General features: G+C 40.3%; 1 long non-coding RNA gene across 1 annotated transcript in view; it reads left to right on the top strand.

Moving 5' to 3' along the window:
* The first annotated feature begins 433 nt into the window (after window positions 1-433).
* Window positions 434-18,531, top strand: part of LOC148543137 (uncharacterized) — a 128,247-nt gene continuing 110,149 nt past the window's right edge. The window contains exon 1 of the long non-coding RNA XR_015871002.1: window positions 434-529. This is a non-coding gene — a long non-coding RNA (uncharacterized LOC148543137). The remainder of the gene's footprint in view (window positions 530-18,531) is intronic.

The following is an 18,531-nucleotide window of genomic DNA, read 5'->3' on the forward strand; positions in this document are numbered from 1 at the left end:
CGCTGTGGATGGAAATCGGCACCATTTACCATAAGTGAGGCTTAGAAACTCCCAGTTTATGTACCCTGTATTATGTTCCACAATGTCACTGTACAAGTGGACATTGACTGTTGCCTCAGATCATAATAAGTATACTCTATTAATGATATTTCTAAGGCCTTGCACAGCAGATTGAGCCTGACAGATCTAGTTAATGATATGGTTATTCCTGGCTTGTATGGGGGAGGAAATAGACTGTCCTTGTAAAGCTGCATAGTGATGAGCAGTTCCACTTATAAAGAATGAGTCCGAACCCTTCTGAGTATAACCCGCTACTTATAGCAAGTATGACTTTTTTGGGCTATATGTTTGTACTCTCTTGTGTTCTGACTTTTAACGTTTACATTTTCTTTTCAGCTGCCTGTGCAATTCATGGAAATATAAAGGAGACAGCCACCAGACATCATAGTTGGTTGTCCCAGTGACATGACCTGCAAGATTAGTTACTTTCTTAGACATCCTGAGACAGAAGAATACCGTAACTAAACCTGTAAGTATATTTTATTGAAATCTGATTTACTCTGAGCTATAAATGGTGCTGCTAAAACTAACTGTATTCTCAAAATAGAAAAGGATGATAGATAGTGGTATTGTTGCAGGGATGGCCGGTTATCAGCACTCCAGCTGTTCCTGAGCTTCAGGAGCAACAGATGGAGTATTAGAAGCATTCCATCACAGTTTTAAAGAGATACTAGCACTAATTTCATTTTGTATGAAGAATATATTGTAGCTTTTTTACACCTTTTTGGGACTTTGAAATGGCTGTTCTTGTCGGGCTGACTTACTCATTTTTCATTGCATTCTTTAACGCCTGAGAGGACTGACATTGCAAGATATATTAAAATCTCACAATCAGGGAGCTTTGACTTGTTGATGGAGTATACATCCTGTTAAAAATAAATTTGTTTATTTAAAAAAAAAAGTTTGTAAAGAAGCTTAATTTTGGAGGAATCCTGCTGCTTAGCTTGGCTCTTGTCCTATATTACTTTACTGGGGTTCCTTATACCGCATTAACTGCAATCAGCTGCCAGTCTGCCTAACCACATGGATTGGACATATGACAGACATCTCTTAGCTTTCCTTTGGTAATGTAACAAGACTCTTTGTGTGTCTGAGCTTATCTTTTAAGTTATATATCAAGTTATATATTGATATTAAAATCTATATAAATAAATTGTATATCCTGCTTTTTTCAGAGACGTTCGCTAGTCAAGATAAAGATAAGCTTTTAAGAAAATGCTGTGCCCTATGCTGGGCATACATTGTGCAATTATTGACCCAATCCGCTGATTATCGGCGGATAGAGCAGATAATTGCTTAGTGTATGACTGCGACCAATCAGCGATGATCGGACAGTCGGGCATGAAAAATTTTCCAACATGACCGACTGATCGGATCATTGGTCGACTGCAGCTGGCATTGTATGCACTGCTGCGGCTGCCAGCCCGACATTTCCCCTTTGTGCAGTACTGTAGATCTCTAAAACCATCAAGGACAGTGTAATGAGAGGTATCACGTCCCATAAGCAGTATGCATACGTACATCAAAGGGTCCAGTAATGGGATCTACATGTGTCCTCTATTTCTATATAAATATTTTTATACACTCGATTGACTAGTACAGCTCAGGTTTCTCTTTGTAGTAGGGCCAGTTTTATTTTACAGTTATATTGGCTTAGTGTTAGTCAGGTTACTGTGCTGTGACTGTGAAATGCATAATGCACCAAGAGCAGTGTAAAATTGTATAAACCCATGAGAACACATATAACCATTCCCACATGGAATTATCATCCAATAGGTTGGGTTCTGTTATGTTCAGTACAGCAGATTTTGTCTGTTATGTGTGTAACAGCTATTGGAAAATGTTCAAAGTGTCCCCTTCCGTTGAGACATTCCTTTTGGTAAAGTTTTTTCTTTTTGAAATATTTTTATTGAGTGTTTCACATAGTTAACAAAAAAAAACAAACATAAAATACTATAGAGGATCTGGTTGGTGTTGCTACTGTGTGCTGAGAAGACAGAATCTATACCAGATATCACCTGTTGCCAGTACTGACTGTGAGACGCTCCTCATTAATGGTCATGTACAATTCATTTCTTTAAACATGTATGGATAAACCATTCAAATGAATATAATATTATCTTATAGAAACAGTGTTGTTTACATTATGTTCAGGTCTGATTGGTTGCTATGCTTCATCTCTCTTCGAGTCTTGATACATCTCCCCCTGTGCATTCTTTTTGTCAGTATCAGTAGTGTTTAGTAGATCCAATTGCTTGCAAATCAATTCAACGTGCTGCACGGCACCATTGTGCAGTACTAACCTTGCTTAAGCAATAGTACACTTATGAAATAATGCTGCATTTAGAAGTAAATGGTGCCACTGATATGACAGCCGCCTTATGCTGATAAGTTTGTAGGTGCCTTTATTCAAGGCTAGATTTGGAAATAACAATTTACATTAGATAATGAAGATATACCTGCTGAAGTGTGATAATCCTGCATTTTATCTTACAGGTGAAAAGTAATACTTATTTACAGGTGAAATATAATACTTATTTTCTTCAGGACTTGACTGGTGTGGCCTCTTCAGCTTACGGTCATTGGAAGGCTTGTTATTAATAGTTTTATGTAACAGATATAATTATCCAAGCTTACATGTATGATACTGCTTTTATGTCCCAAAATGTGTACACCAGATTTCCCTTATTTAGGGGCCTACTGTATGTATCAAGCTTATTTTTCAAAAAATTATGTAGAAACTGTAGTTTCTGCATAATTTTATGATTTGTTCCTTCTGTATGTACTAATTGCACATCGCTGTCCCCATTATTATCAATGGGGACTACAAACTTAGCCCTATGTATCAAACTCTTGTCTCCGGTAGTTTACACCATCTTCAGATAATGTAAACTGCTTTAAGCATATGAAGGCTCCAGGAGCAGGAGAGAGATTTTTCTCTCTCTCACAGCCTCCGGCCGGCGAGCTACACTGACACTGTGTGCATGCACAGTGTCAGCTTCCACAGGAAAAAAAGACTTCTACAATATGCCGTGTATATAACTCGCAGGGACAGAGGTTACTGCAACTGCTGTCCCTGCAATTTCCCCTTGGTACACAGTTGAGATATATTCAGTAAAAATTTAAATATCACCTGCGATATGGAAAGTTAATAATCTCGCCAGTTCCGCGATTATTAATACGTTATTAATACATAGGCCCCTCAGTCTCTTGATATGTTCTATGATTTTCTGTAGCTGAATTTTCCTTCAATGGTAATGTCTTATAATGGAGATATTCAAAAAAGTAATGCATACTGTATATACTGCATGAATATAAGTATGTGGACACCCCTTTTAATTAGTGTGTTTGGTCATTTGAGCCTCAACCAGTTCTAACAAGTAGATGTAAACTTCATAGTGAAATATTAGCTTTCCCAGAAGAGTAGAGGCTGTTATAGCAGTAAATGGGGAACCAACTAAATATTGGCTATGTTTTTTAAATGAGAAGTTCAACAAGCAGATATTGGTGTACTGCATGTATAATTTATTGAAATTAAGCATTTAGAATTCTGTTTCTTTTGTTGTTGTTGTTGTTGTTGTTGCCAGTATATAGTTCGATGTGCTGTTTTCAGATTCAAATATCCCAAACCAGCTCAGGGTTTAATCTTAAATAAACTAACATATTCAAAAAGCAGGATATATAGATTCCACTAATTTATAATCTTCAATCCTAAAACAACCTTGCATTATCTCTGCATTGTAATATTATTCTTTAGTTCTAGTGAATTATTTTCAAACAATCAGCTGACTATTCAGACATCTTCATGTGTGGTGGTAATGCTACAGAACATTTCTTTGTAATCTTATTTTATTGCATTTTCAAATTATCCACTATCATGTTAGAAATAAATATTTAAAGATTGCTAAAATGGCATCTTCATTTGGTATAATTGTTTAAGCAATCTGCGGTGTTTTCAGATCCATGCAAGTGGTACAGAAATATTTGTATTGGGTGTTAGAAAGTACAGTTATATTAGTGGGAGATATAATAATGTAGATCAGCTGTAAAACATAAATTGGTTATTGTGAGGCACTATCCGCTACTACAAAGTAACACCCTCTGATACTCCTTACAGCCAGATGAGAGACCCACCGTTACTTCAATGTGACCACTCGAGCAGCCATGTTTGCTTTAGGCTAAGTACACTCTGGAGCGACTGGCATTCGTTCCGACATCGGAACGAATGCTTGTGAACAGTGATTGTGCATCTACACTGGACGACTTTAATGAACGATGGAATGATCACTGTTATGTCATTCATTAACAATGCACTGGTCGTTAGCATTAGCGCTAGGTTTGATGTGCAGCACATCAAACCTGGTGTCCATCGCTAGCGACCGCTGGAGCATGCAATCTCCTATACACACTGAGCGATGTAGGCGATATGTCATTGTGAAATGGCATATCGGCCCGACATTGCTCCGGTGTGCACCCGGCTTTAATCCTTCAATGTCTGGTAAAATAAAGCTACAAATTCAGTGTGTACTGAACATAGCACCTGATGTACACTGTTTCCTATGTTGCCTGTCCAATAACACTATATAAGGGAGAACGTTGGACATTCCCACTGCAAAGCTATTCAATTGATAAACTTATTTCTTTCCGACTTTGACAAAACTAGTGCAAGTTATACACGTAAAAGCAAATACCTCATTGGTTACCCTTTATTACAGCACAATGATGTTATTAACATTCTATCCTTTGCACTACTTAATATTCTACATGAGAGACTATAATATAAATTTAGACCACATATGTATTTCATATGGTAAATATATTTTGAAATAAGTAACATGGTATGGAATAAGAATCCCATTTGCCAGCCTATATTGTGCCAACATAAACTTTCTCCGGCTACGAATCCCATTCCCAGTAGTGGGCAAAGGATTTTTTGGCACCAGAAGGTATCTTATGACATGTCTCTGCTTTAGAGGATTTAACCAGTAATCTCTTTCACAGAAAACTGAATCATTTTCCAGAATCAAAAGGGACAAATATTGTACAGATTGTGACCTTAGAATAAGTTAAAGACATGACATGAAGTGTAAAAAAAAAAAAACCAGCTCCGAAAAAATGATTTCAGAAAATCCAGCAAAAACATAAGCGGACGTGTTATTTCTGTTCCTGCTTCCATTGTAGTATGCCACTCTGACTGTAAGAAATGTATGATTTATATTTTACAGGGTGTATATAGGTGCTGGGGCACAATACTTACCTGGTACCTCATCTCCTCCATATATGATTGTTTCTGTATATGGAACACTAAAGTAGATGTTCACATTTGCTCAGTTTCATTTATTGGTTTGTGGATGACCTCCAATAAATCTAAAACTACCAGAGTAATAGCTATTGAAATACGTTTATGTGTAAAATAGACAGAATAAAGCTGAGCTATTTCAATGGACAGTATGGACTGTGCAGCATGATTAATTATAGAGATGCTGCTTTTTACACCTGTTGCTATATTTTTCAAGTTTTAAAATATTAAAATATATGTTATTATGGCAGCTGAAGTTAAATTGGAGTATTCAATTGTTTTCTCGTGCCCATAAGTAATGGATGCCCAGTGGGCGATATTCAATTGTTTTGCCAATGGGCGCGGGTGCCGCTGGCAGAGCATACCCTGTCATAATCTCTCCCCTATCATATTCCCTGTAATGCTCCAGTGTTTTGATATAAAAACTGTGCTTTGTACACGTGTGCCTCCCCAACCGTTGACCTCACCGTACGTCATTGGCGTCCATTACTTATTACGTATGTCACACCGAAATGCTCCGGGTTTAGATGAGTTAAACAGTTATCCAATGCAAAGTAATGGGCGGGTTTGGGCATCAAAAAGCCCAACTTTTTTGCAGATTTTTGCTTGCCACCTCAAGTGGGTGCGAGCAGAAATAATGGTCTCCCATTGGCATAAACGATTCAATAGCTCCTGGTCACTTAGATGGGAGATCGGGCGCCCAAAAGTGCTGTCTCATCTTATCAGAACTTCATTCTAATTTTATAATGCTATACTGCTATGTGTTACGCTTACCCATTTTCTCATTACTGGAGTAAATCTACCAAAAAAATTAACATTGCCTGTTGGGAGGGTTGGCTAGAACTAAGATGTATGTGGACACATCTGTATATTGTATACATACATACAAATACAATACAAATACATACAGATATGCAAATATGCCTCCAAGGATTTATAGTACATATAATTGACATTTCATTAGCTTCTGTGTGAGGTTTTATGAGTTTTGGTGTCATCAGCATTGAGTCCCTCACCATGAATCTGGACAGTGGTGATGGTGCCATAAAGAAATGTTACCGGCATGTTCTGCAAGGAAACACTGAGCATCCCCTATTGTTTTAAATTATATCTTAAATACATAGATGGTTTAGAAAGGTACATCATGCACATCTAAGGGAGTAAAAATGGACATTAAAGTTTGTTACTCAGTAAATAAGATGTTTGTTAACCAAGTGTTTTTATTTTGGGAAAGGATGATTATACTGTGGATATAAGATGCTTATCATTATCTTCAAACACCTAGTCACCTGTGACATTGTGATTCCTGTGACGCAGTTACATTTGCAGCAGACCTATTCATGATGCAGTCAAATGACAGACAGGCTTTAGGTAGTACAACGCTGGCTGAGTGATCTTTTCATTTGGAAATTAGTGCTGGTCCCAGCAGTAAATTATGTGCATGTGACCTGTACTATGACCTTTGGATTATTAACAGTAGTTATGGGCACTTGTAGTTGCACTGAGTACATAACGCACAGGGGTTATTGAGGAGAGACTTTTCTGAGGAATAATCACATTGTAAAACATAATGGCTGCGTAGCCATGTGATAAACCTGTCTCAGTATTAGTAGTGTTTAAGGTAAACACAATATTTATTTAGGAAAAAAGGCATGTTTGTCTGACAGAAACTAACTCTGTGTTGGTATCCTTGCAATTTTGTTTACCCACTACATGGTCACTGTCTTGTGTAGGAGATCCATCTTCTAACCAAGGGCCTGATTCAGACCCACTCGCGAGCGGCTGTCCGCTCGCAAGTGGGTCGATGGTGTGCACTGCGCATGCGCACGACGGAGGGAGCTCCGTCGTGCGCATGCGCGAGACGCGACGAGCGAAGGACTTTTTCTGATCAAAGGGGGCGTGCTGTTGATGTTGATTGACAGCACGCCCCCTTTGGTGGGCGTGCCGGGGGCGTGCCTGCCAGACGGAGGCGTTCCCAAGTGATGTCAGTGGGAGTGATTTTGGCTCTGATAGAGCCAAAATCACTCCTGGCCTTGCGGTTGAGAAACTCAACCGCAGGCTTCTGCTCGCACTGGCGATGGTCGCGATGGTCAAGACTATCGCGACCATCATCCTGCACGCTCGTATAGGCTGTGGGTGGTGACCCACAGCTATACGAGCGTCCAGGAGGACGCTCCATAATTATGGAGGTGGGCCCTGATTCAGAGCGAGCGCTCTGGTCAGAGCGTCCGGCTCTGAATCAGGGCCCAAGTGTCTAACACAAAAGAAAATTTGAAGAGGGACACTGGTCCCTTAAACGGTCATCCACCTGCACAGTGTGATTAAAACATTTGACCCGTCAGACTACATTAGAGTAATTATAATTCTTAAGGTATATACGTCTTAAGATCTCTTAAGGTTTTTATAAGTTACTAAATAATAGAATATAACCTTCTCCTTTAAATGGATATAATCAGATTTCATATATGCTTGCTATAAGAAGAAATACATTAGAACCTGCATTGCATTATGTTTGATGGTGATTGTAGCCCCTGCATATTTGGAAATGGTGGTGATAAAACATATTGATCATCAAGGTAAAAGCAGAATAATTAGGCACTATTTTAGAAAGCATAATTTGGACACAATGTCTAGCTTGGAAGTAAAGGTTTTCACATTGGTTTCCTTGCTGGCATACAACACAAGAGGTTTAGCTCCATGGAAACAAGAAGAGTGTTTGCATTGAAAAATACAAATGAATGGATGAGAAATAATAGTTTGATGTACTATTCTCTGTAATGGCTACGAGGAAATTGTTCATGCCACTGCATTTTTTACTCATGTTTTTTGCCTCATTCTACAAGTTTATTGTGCTATGTACATGTAGGGTTGTTTGAGCGAATTGTGTGCTTATATGTTTATATTTGTGTACAGAGGGTAAAATTAGAATGATTGACAATTTATTTTTGTATTTAATAGTCATAATAATATAATATAGACGACTATGCTTTGTTATAAATTTATCAAATATATTAACATCTGTTGTATGCTGCATTAGTGCACACCTCCCAACTGCTCTGATTTAGATGGTACAGCCATGATTTCGGGGCGCTGACATGAGTTTCCAGTTGCGACAGCAGTGTCCACATTTGCCCGGAAGGTTGGAAGGTTCTGTATATCCCATTCACTGCTGCTTTGCTTAGAAAAATTACCTCTCTAGGTGAGCAATATTCAATAGTTGGTCTAATGGAAGGGAAAGGGAGAGGGGAGGTCTAAAGCATCAAATGCGCTGGCCGGCGTCATGCTTAATTTCCCTGATACCCCAAATTGGGAGGAATGAACAATATTATTATATATTCCAAGACAGAGTTGCCTGATGTAATGCGTAGTTTATGTCTTACTTAATAAATGGTCACTCAGCCGGTAGAGGATCATGCAGATGTTCCGATACTGCATCCATGGACGCAGCTCAGAACAGTAATTCTTACAGGAGGTGCGATGCCTCCTGCTGCATTACCATCGTAGTGCTATCGCAGCTGCTACCATGGTAGCAGCTGCGATAGCAATAGCGTCGGAGCTTGAATCACCCCCCATGTTACAATTGCCATACTCCTCCTTTACAAGTGCACTTCTCTCACAAATGCTCAGTCTTGCTGATGTATGCGGAGTTGAGCAATTGTTTTTGTACTGCGCATGCATCAGAGTGGCACTGCATGCACACCAAGTGTGATTACTGTCAGCTGTCACAGTGAGGTCTTGGACGCAGAGTCATCAACAGTTACTGACCATATGTGCAATGTAATTGGGGGGGCAAGTCAAACGGAGGTGTATTGCGACTGTTTTGAGGGGTGTCTCAGCCTGCAACTGCGTCTGTGTACACAGTTGTAGAGGCTCCAGAGGCTGACTTCCGACAGACATTGTGGTTGCGCAGGGGTTCGATGATGCAAGCGATGGTACATCTTTGTACGCAAGTGGCGGATTAGAGATGCAGCTGGTGAGTATCTTTGTACAAATCCTAGTAGCTGCGGCATTAGCATATTTTTGCATAATCACAGTCACAGTATTTCCGTGCACCTCTGATTCAGGCCACATAAACTTTATTAAAATTACGCCACTTTACAGAGAATGTTTTTAGTTATTACATCAGTCTCTGCCCCAGTGGAGCTTATAGCCTGACTCCTCTACCCCAATAACATATACATTTTGATATTTACCTTCTAGTACATTTATTACTACTGGAAGAGATTCATGCAAACATGGAAGTAATATACAAACTCCAGTCAGATGGCACCTTGGTCAGAATAGAGTTCATGGCACCAGCACCATGAAGCAGCAGTTGTGCCATATACTTTATTAGTAAAGGGATCCAGCATAAGTCAGGTCTTCTTGGCCCTTCAATTGCACCACTCTGTCCTGCTCCCTGCATACTGTGGCAGTATACTTATTCCATTCCCGGCAGGTCCTCTCCAGCTAAGGTCTGCATTGGAGCACACTACAAGCTCTAACTGCGCATGCATATCAGAGACGGGACAGACCTTTGCAAATTATTATATTATATACAGTAGGCAGGGTAGGCATAGCCTCCGCTGTCATACTCCTGAGATTTTATATAAAAATTATTAGAATAATATAAAGAAGATATTTATAACTTATAAACATCTTCTTTGTTTATTGCAATAATTTTATAGTTAACACTCACCAGCTTTGTGTAGCTCCCTGGGACTGCAGGGAGATGAGAGATGAGGCAACAACAGCTCAGCCTCGCTTCTGTATAGTCAGACATTGCTTGTAGAGCTGGTGGCGGTGCCACACCAGGGGCAGTAAGCTGCACAGAAGGAGAGCTAATAGAGCATGCCTCTGAGTATGAGGGGCTTGCCATGAGCACTGATGGACGCCTTGGATGTATCATGTGACCAGGAAGTCAAAGCAGTGGTTAGAGATCGGAGCTCAGCAGCAGCAAAAGAAGACACAGTGATGCAGGTAGGAGAATCAATGGACGCTGAAGCTTAGTGCAGTGAGGGGAGAGTTACAGTGATTAGGGGGTGAGACAGGTCCCAGCACTCAGACCCATCTCCATGTGTGCCTTCCCAGCCATTGACCTCACTGCACGTCACCGCAGTAGATGCTGGGCTCGACAGTGCTCTAGGGAATATTAAAAGTATTTAAAATCTTCATATAGCATACCTCTTATTGGTGTTTTTCAATAAAATATTCTGGAAGTAACTTTGAATGATAAGTTGATATTTATAATGACGCTCTTGTGGGACCTGTCACACATAGATGCATTTATTTTTAAATCAACTGAAATACTTTATTTATTATTATGCACAGTTAGGCGCCAGTCAATTTATTATGTGACCTGTGAAGAAAACATATTGCTCCAAGATATAAGTAGATGTTCCTTAGCAAGAGGATGAATACTTAAGTGAGTAATGATTAATTATTGTTTATTTTTTATTTGTTAATTAAGAGAGTATTTTCTTTTGATCAATGAGACTTCCTGAGTAATTCTATTTTTACTTTATGTAAGAAAATTAAATTTGAAAATGCTGGTGACGACTTTAGACGCAGAGGTACGCAATAAGCTGTTGTTGTTCTACAATTCCCACCATGCATTGCAACATTTTTAGCATGACCAAATAGCAAAAACTGTGGCAGGGCATGCTGGGATGTGTAGTTTTACAACATCTGGGGGGCCGCTTATTGCCACCACCTCAGAGACTACTGTTTCTATATACACTGTACAGCCAATCAATGCATGTTGCCTGCGGCTTTGTGAAAGATGGAGTCGCTACTGACAAAATTTTTATTTGAGGTCTTCCAGTTGTACTGCTTTGCATAGAGGCCCTGTCGCGGGAGTGGCCCACATGACCAGCAGCGCTATACAGACTGGTGGCAGCAGAATCTTCTCCCACCACTCACACCAATGTCACTGTGTGTCCTATGTACAGACTGCTATGTAGCCTATCCTATTCACCTACCACTCACATCAATGTCACTGTGTATCCTGTGTACAGACTGTTATGTAGCCTATCCTATTCACCTACCACTCACACCAATGTCACTGTGTGCCCTGTGCACAGACTGCTATGTAGCCTATCCTATTCACCTACCACTCACACCAATGTCACTGTGTGTCCTGTATACAGACTGCTATGTAGCCTATCCTATTCACCTACCACTCACACCAATGTGACTGTGTGTCCTGTGTACAGACTGCTATGTAGCCTATCCTATTCACCTACCACTCACACCAATGTCACTGTGTGTCCTATGTACAACTGCTATGTAGCCTATCCTATTCACCTACCACTCACACCAATGTCACTGTGTGTCCTGTGTACAACTGCTATGTAGCCTATCCTATTCACCTACCACTCACACCAATGTCACTGTGTTTCCTGTGCACAGACTGCTATGGAGCCTATCCTATTCACCTACCACTCACACCAATGTCACTGTGTGCCCTGTGCACAGACTGCTATGTAGCCTATCCTATTCACCTACCACTCACACCAATGTCACTGTGTGTCCTGTGCACAGACTGCTATGTAGCCTATCCTATTCACCTACCACTCACACCAATGTCACTGTGTGTCCTGTGCACAGACTGCTATGTAGCCTATCCTATTCACCCACCACTCACACCAATGTCACTGTGTGTCCTGTGCACAGACTGCTATGTAGCCTATCCTATTCACCTACCACTCACACCAATGTGACTGTGTGTCCTGTGTACAGACTGCTATGTAGCCTATCCTATTCACCTACCACTCACACCAATGTCACTGTGTGTCCTGTGTACAACTGCTATGTAGCCTATCCTATTCACCTACCACTCACACCAATGTCACTGTGTTTCCTGTGCACAGACTGCTATGGAGCCTATCCTATTCACCTACCACTCACACCAATGTCACTGTGTGCCCTGTGCACAGACTGCTATGTAGCCTATCCTATTCACCTACCACTCACACCAATGTCACTGTGTGTCCTGTATACAGACTGCTATGTAGCCTATCCTATTCACCCACCACTCACACCAATGTCACTGTGTGTCCTGTGCACAGACTGCTATGTAGCCTATCCTATTCACCTACCACTCACACCAATGTGACTGTGTGTCCTGTGTACAGACTGCTATGTAGTCTATCCTATTCACCTACCACTCACACCAATGTCACTGTGTGTCCTGTGTACAACTGCTATGTAGCCTATCCTATTCACCTACCACTCACACCAATGTCACTGTGTGTCCTGTGTACAACTGCTATGTAGCCTATCCTATTCACCTACCACTCACACCAATGTCACTGTGTTTCCTGTGCACAGACTGCTATGGAGCCTATCCTATTCACCTACCACTCACACCAATGTCACTGTGTTTCCTGTGCACAGACTGCTATGGAGCCTATCCTATTCACCTACCACTCACACCAATGTCACTGTGTTTCCTGTGCACAGACTGCTATGGAGCCTATCCTTTTCAAGTGAACGTGTGCCCAAAGCATCTCTCTGCCCTTACCGACCGCGCGCATGGTGCCACACATATCTCTTGCATTGATGATGTCAATAAATTTAGTTTTTGTGATTGCTCAGCTATAACTTGACGGATGGAGATGAAACAAAGTGCAGGTTATTTCTAGGAGATTACACTACACAGTGATGCAGCTTTCATGAAAATCGGTTCAGTAGTTTTTGAGCCAACTTGAAACAAAGAGACAGACACAAAGTTCTTATTATATTAGTAAGTGTGTACATGTGTGTGCTTTATTACTGACAGTGGCTATTGTGTTGGATTACCATTCCCTTATACATTGTTTAAAGTAACAGCTCAACTGGAAAAATAAATATATCTTCTGTGGTAATATATGAATAGATGTTTTTCAGCCAAGTTATCTGTTCTGACCACACAGTTGTGGAAGAGACAAGCGCAAAGTATTCATTAATGTCAATAACAGGGAAATGGTTTGAGGCCTCGGTATAAAACCAACCAATGTCTTCAGCCCTGAAGACAACTTTATCATCTAGGCACTACTCTGGCTCCTCGCTCGGCAGAAATACCCACTGTAATAGAAAACAAGGTAGTCAGTGTTCATTAGACAGGGATGGCTTCTACTGCATGTCACCTGACTTATTCTGAAAACCCCATCTCAGTTACAACATTGACCAGCATGGCTGAGCCCCATAGTCAGTATGTGTTTATTGATTAACTCTGTGTCAAAATAGGCCAGCATTTCAATGTATCGCGTTGGATTGAGCTAATTTTATGTAGCTGTTTCCAAAACAAATAAACATATTTTCAAAGAAAGTATCAAATAAAAAAATATTGGCACCTGTTAAACAGATAGTATTGCCAAAATATACAGCTTTATTCTAGCACAATAATACTGCTGATGTCTTACTTTCCACACAGTTGGATTAGACATGTAAGATGACAGCGCTTCAGGGCAGTGTAATGTGGCAACTGTAAGTGATCATTTAGTTATGCAATGAGAACCAGTCACTGCCCAGATATGCCTGTGTCTCTTACTGTAAAGACAATGGGTGCATTGCTCAGACTTCTGAGATCTCCCCAGTATTGCAAAACATATCCTTTTCTGTAGCCCTAGTAAAACGTGACACTAATATTTGTTTATTCTGCTGTCAGATAGTTGTAATCATCAAATCGTCTTTAGTCTGAATAAGCTAGTCATAATAAACGGGACACAGAGGTGCATTGTTTGCCATTATAAATCTATATTGTATTCAATTTGTAATCTGTTTCAATACATTACTATTGTCATGTTATGATATTGATATTTTTTAAGGGGCACATGCTGGTATTACAGTACAAATCTCTTTTTTTTCATGTTTTGGAGTTTAAATTAGTATGTAAAGTAGGAAGAGTTTTAGAAATGACATGTAAACATGTTTTTTTCAGGTAGTATTAATACATTGATTAATTGTTAGTTATACAGTATAGCGTACATGCATTATGCAGCACTTAACAGAAAATATTTAGTTATCCACATCAATCCCTTCTCCAGTGGAGCTCACAATCTGTGGGGTCAATTTACTAAGCTTTGCATGGAGATAAAGTATACAGAGATAACGTACCAACCAACCAGCTCCTAACTGTCAATTTTCAAACACAGCCTGTGACATGGCAGTTAGGAGCTGTTTGGCTGGTATTTTATCTCCGTTCACTTTATCTCTATCCAAGGCTTAGTAAATAGACCCCTATATTCCCTACCACATGTACACGTACGCTAAAGTTTTAATTTTCTTCATCGGAATCCAGTAAACCTGTCGGTATTTTTTTAGGTTGTGGGAGGAAACTGAAGCACCTGAAGGAAACTTAGTAAACACAAGAAAACATACAAACTCCACACATATAGAGCTTTGGTGGGAATTGAACTGAATATCTCAGTACTGTAAGACAGTGATGCTAACCAATACGCCAACCATGCTGCCCCAATATAGATACATAAATATTTTTATGTGCAGATGCTGCACTGTTTCTTTACATATTTCTCTTTATCTTGAGCTGTGTTATGCTGGGTACACACTTGGCGAAATATATATAGTTTGTTCTATTAACAAACTATATTTCATGAGTGGGTGTGTTTACCTGATATGTGTGTGAATGACATCATTCACAGAATTGTCAGTTTGGCCCTTGGTACATCTCCCCGTACACAGCTGAAGGGACTGTCGGCACTGACATCACAACTGGGTGGGCATGGTCAGGCCATGGTCGGAGGGAGCTCCGTCGTGCGCATGCGCGAGACCTGGCTCGGGGTCTCGCACCAAAGGGGGCTGACTGACTGACTGACAGCACGCCCCCTTTGGTGGGTGTGCCGGGGGCGTGGCTGCCAGACGGAGGCATTCCCATGGGAACGCCTACCGTCTGAGTCCGGCCCCACTGACATCAGTAATGATGTCAGTGGGAGTGACTTTGGCTCTGATAGAGCCAAAATCACTCCTGGGCTTGCGGCAGCGAGACCCTACCGCAGGGTCTTGTCGCAAGCCATAAGCTGTGGGTGGTAACCCACAGCTATGCGAGCGTCCAAAAGGCCGCTCCACATTTAAATAGGACGGTCCTGATTCAGAGCGAGCGCTCTGGTCAGAGCGTTCAGCTCTGAATCAGGCCCACTGTACCCTATTTTTAAGTATAATCCAAGCTACGGTGATTCTCCCTTATCTTACCTTTGTAAACCCAATCCTCTGCGCAACAAGTGTCCCCCCCGCAAAGCATGCCCTGGTGTAGAGTATACAAAAAGCACGGTATAGATACACCAAGTATGCATTGCTAGAGAGGAATACATTTAGTCCTGTACCACTACATAAAGGTGATATAGCTTTAAACTAAATATTTACATGCTGTACTACGAATCCCTTTAGACTGTGTTTTCCATATGCATTTTTGGATTATAATTGACAGTTGTTTTTCGGGAAAAAATAAAGTATGTACCTTTAAACCATATACAAATAAGGAGCAAAACGGTGTAGTATTAAGTTGTACTTGTTTATGACATCATAAGTATCCTAGTAGATGTAATAATTGTTGCTCACTGCTGATGTTTCTGCAGACATCCCCTACTTAGCATACTACTGCTATGGGTAGGGGTGTCTGAGGACATCTTGACAAGTGCCACAGCAGACTGACAGAACATGTGCAAGATACACAAATGTGAGTGTATTTCTTGGACCTTGAGCTAAAAATAATTAGCACTTGTATTTTTAGCTAGACAAGAAAAGCAAAAATGGTGTTTGTCTGTGGCCTCATGGGCACAAGCTCCTTCCTGCCTGTATAACTAGGGGGATTTATGGTCATGTTGTTTTTTTCATGAAACCTTGTGCAATCATTATGCAGGGGAGATAGTGTAACATATACATCTGGTTTATTGAAACAGGTTTGAAATGAAGCATTGTCTAATGCAGCCATTTCTCCACAGTGTTTTAGAACATTATAGGGCTGATGTACTATGCCAGTTGATGTGGCATATGTTGCATATATTTGCAGTGCACGTTGACAAAAAGCAAATGGGCACAAATGCAGAGTGGGATGCATTATGGAACAAAAAGTGCCTTACATCCAGAAGGCGAAATTGGTGGTGGGGGGGTGGGGGGAGTTGGTTGGTGAAGGGGCGCTCTCCCACAGGCAACGTTCTAAAAGAGCATGTTCACACAAATGTGTTTATTCAGGCCAGCATTATGCTTATGTATGTTAGTGGGCATTTATTTTGCACTTGGTATAAGGCAGGTGTAAATACACTGATGATGATGTCACAAATAGGCACATTTCTTGCCCATGTAGGTCTGCACACGTCTTGAGATGCACACGGCTGTACATATGTGCGAAAAATACACAACTTGTGTATCCTACTTGTTCATTTTTGCCCTTATTTCTACCAACTCTGCATCAGCCCCTATGTATTGTATGTAATTACTACACAAACAATAGTTCTAGATGTCATAATAGTTCAAATACAACTAAGAGACCTTTGTGCCTCTTCCTAAAGGCACTGTACAGGGTGCTGCTAAACCAGTATGTATAGAGGTTGCCAGGGACATTGTAAAGACAAGGTCATTTCAACATTTATTTTAGTATATTTTAAACATGTTACCTTTACCCTTAAGCCAAGCATTTTAGATAATAAATTATATAACTTGTATGTTGTAAAAATGTTTAAATAAGTAATAATACAATATTGAAATTGTAAAATAATTGTAAAATAACTCAATTATGATAAATCTATGTTTTACATTTATTATGAGCACAAATCAACACAGTGTCAGGGGTATACTGACACTAAAGTGAGAGTTTTTAGTAGTGGAGATGTTGCCCATAGAAACCAATCAGATTCTACTTAACACTAAACTAGCACCTTCTAGAAGATAATAGCTAGAATCTGATTGGTTGCTGTGGGTAACGTCACCAATTCTAAAAACACTCACTTTAGTAAATACTGTATATCCCTCAGTGTCCATTTTAGGCAAAACTTCTGGCTTGGAAATACTGGATCTGCTGCAGATTCCTTACTTTGAAATGATGAAGTAAAATAATGCACCTGAGCATTGGCATGTACAGGGAGGTATGACATGGCTGTAATGTTTATATCACTGTTATGTTACCTAGGCAAGGTGCTGTTTTGTACAAGTCCCTTAGGCCAGAAATATTGCTCGCTGTTTGCAGTATTGAAACTAGAATAGCTTGCCATTCCGGTATCCCCTAAAGCTTTTCTAGAGTACAGCTAGAGATGTCTAATTTCCTGGATAGTTTTATTTTTTCCACCTGTTTTGTTTGTTACCTGTGTGACGTTGTTAACGCTGCCTATGTTACGGGATAGTTTGCTTAACAAATGAATGTGCATACAATTAGGACTAATAGCATATGAGGGAGGGAAGGAGTTACATGCCATATGAGAATAGTGATGTGTTATTCCTGTTCTATGTGCAACTGTTATCATATCCAGCTGCTAGGCCATGCATTCAGCATTATGTTGTAAAAACCAGGTACATCTTACCAAAGGAGAATATGGAAAAATGGTAAATGCATTATCTGCCAATGACCTAAAATCAGTAACTGTGCAATGTCTTCATTGGCTGGATATAACTTTAAATGAAGGCACTTTTTCTCATGTTGGGATAGCTGCATAAAATGTGAGCACAATAACCAAAAAATTTCATCTATTGAAATGATAGTGTTATGAAGTGGTTAAACTTGTTTGGTGTGTTTCAGCATAGGTCAGTAGCTACTTTGATTCTCATATGTTGTACCTGTGGGAGCTATGTACTAAGCCTTCAAGATAGATAAAGTGGATGGCGATAAAGTACCAACCAATCAGCTCCTGTCATTTTTCAAACACAGCCTGTAACATGGCAGTTAGGAGATGATTGGTTAGTACTTTATCTCCGTCCACTTTATCTCTCCAAGGGGCCCATTTATCAAAGTGTATTTGAGGTAAAATCCCCCAAAATACTGGTTTTCGGGGGTTTACCTCAAATACTAAGTATCTCCGATACCTGCTGTGATCCCTCCATTGCCGCTGGCAGCCGCCTCCCCCATAGGTTTCTATGAGGGATGCGATGCTGCCAAATTTACCAATATCCGGAATACGATGCATTCCAGATATTGGGCCCGCAGCTAACGCCATCTGAAGATGGCATTAGCTGCTGTAGCCTATGGGCTACACCGCACACTATTA

Source organism: Taudactylus pleione, unplaced genomic scaffold (assembly GCF_031769625.1).
Source record: "Taudactylus pleione unplaced genomic scaffold, aTauple2 ptg000006l, whole genome shotgun sequence".
Classification (NCBI taxonomy): Eukaryota; Metazoa; Chordata; class Amphibia; order Anura; family Myobatrachidae; genus Taudactylus; species Taudactylus pleione.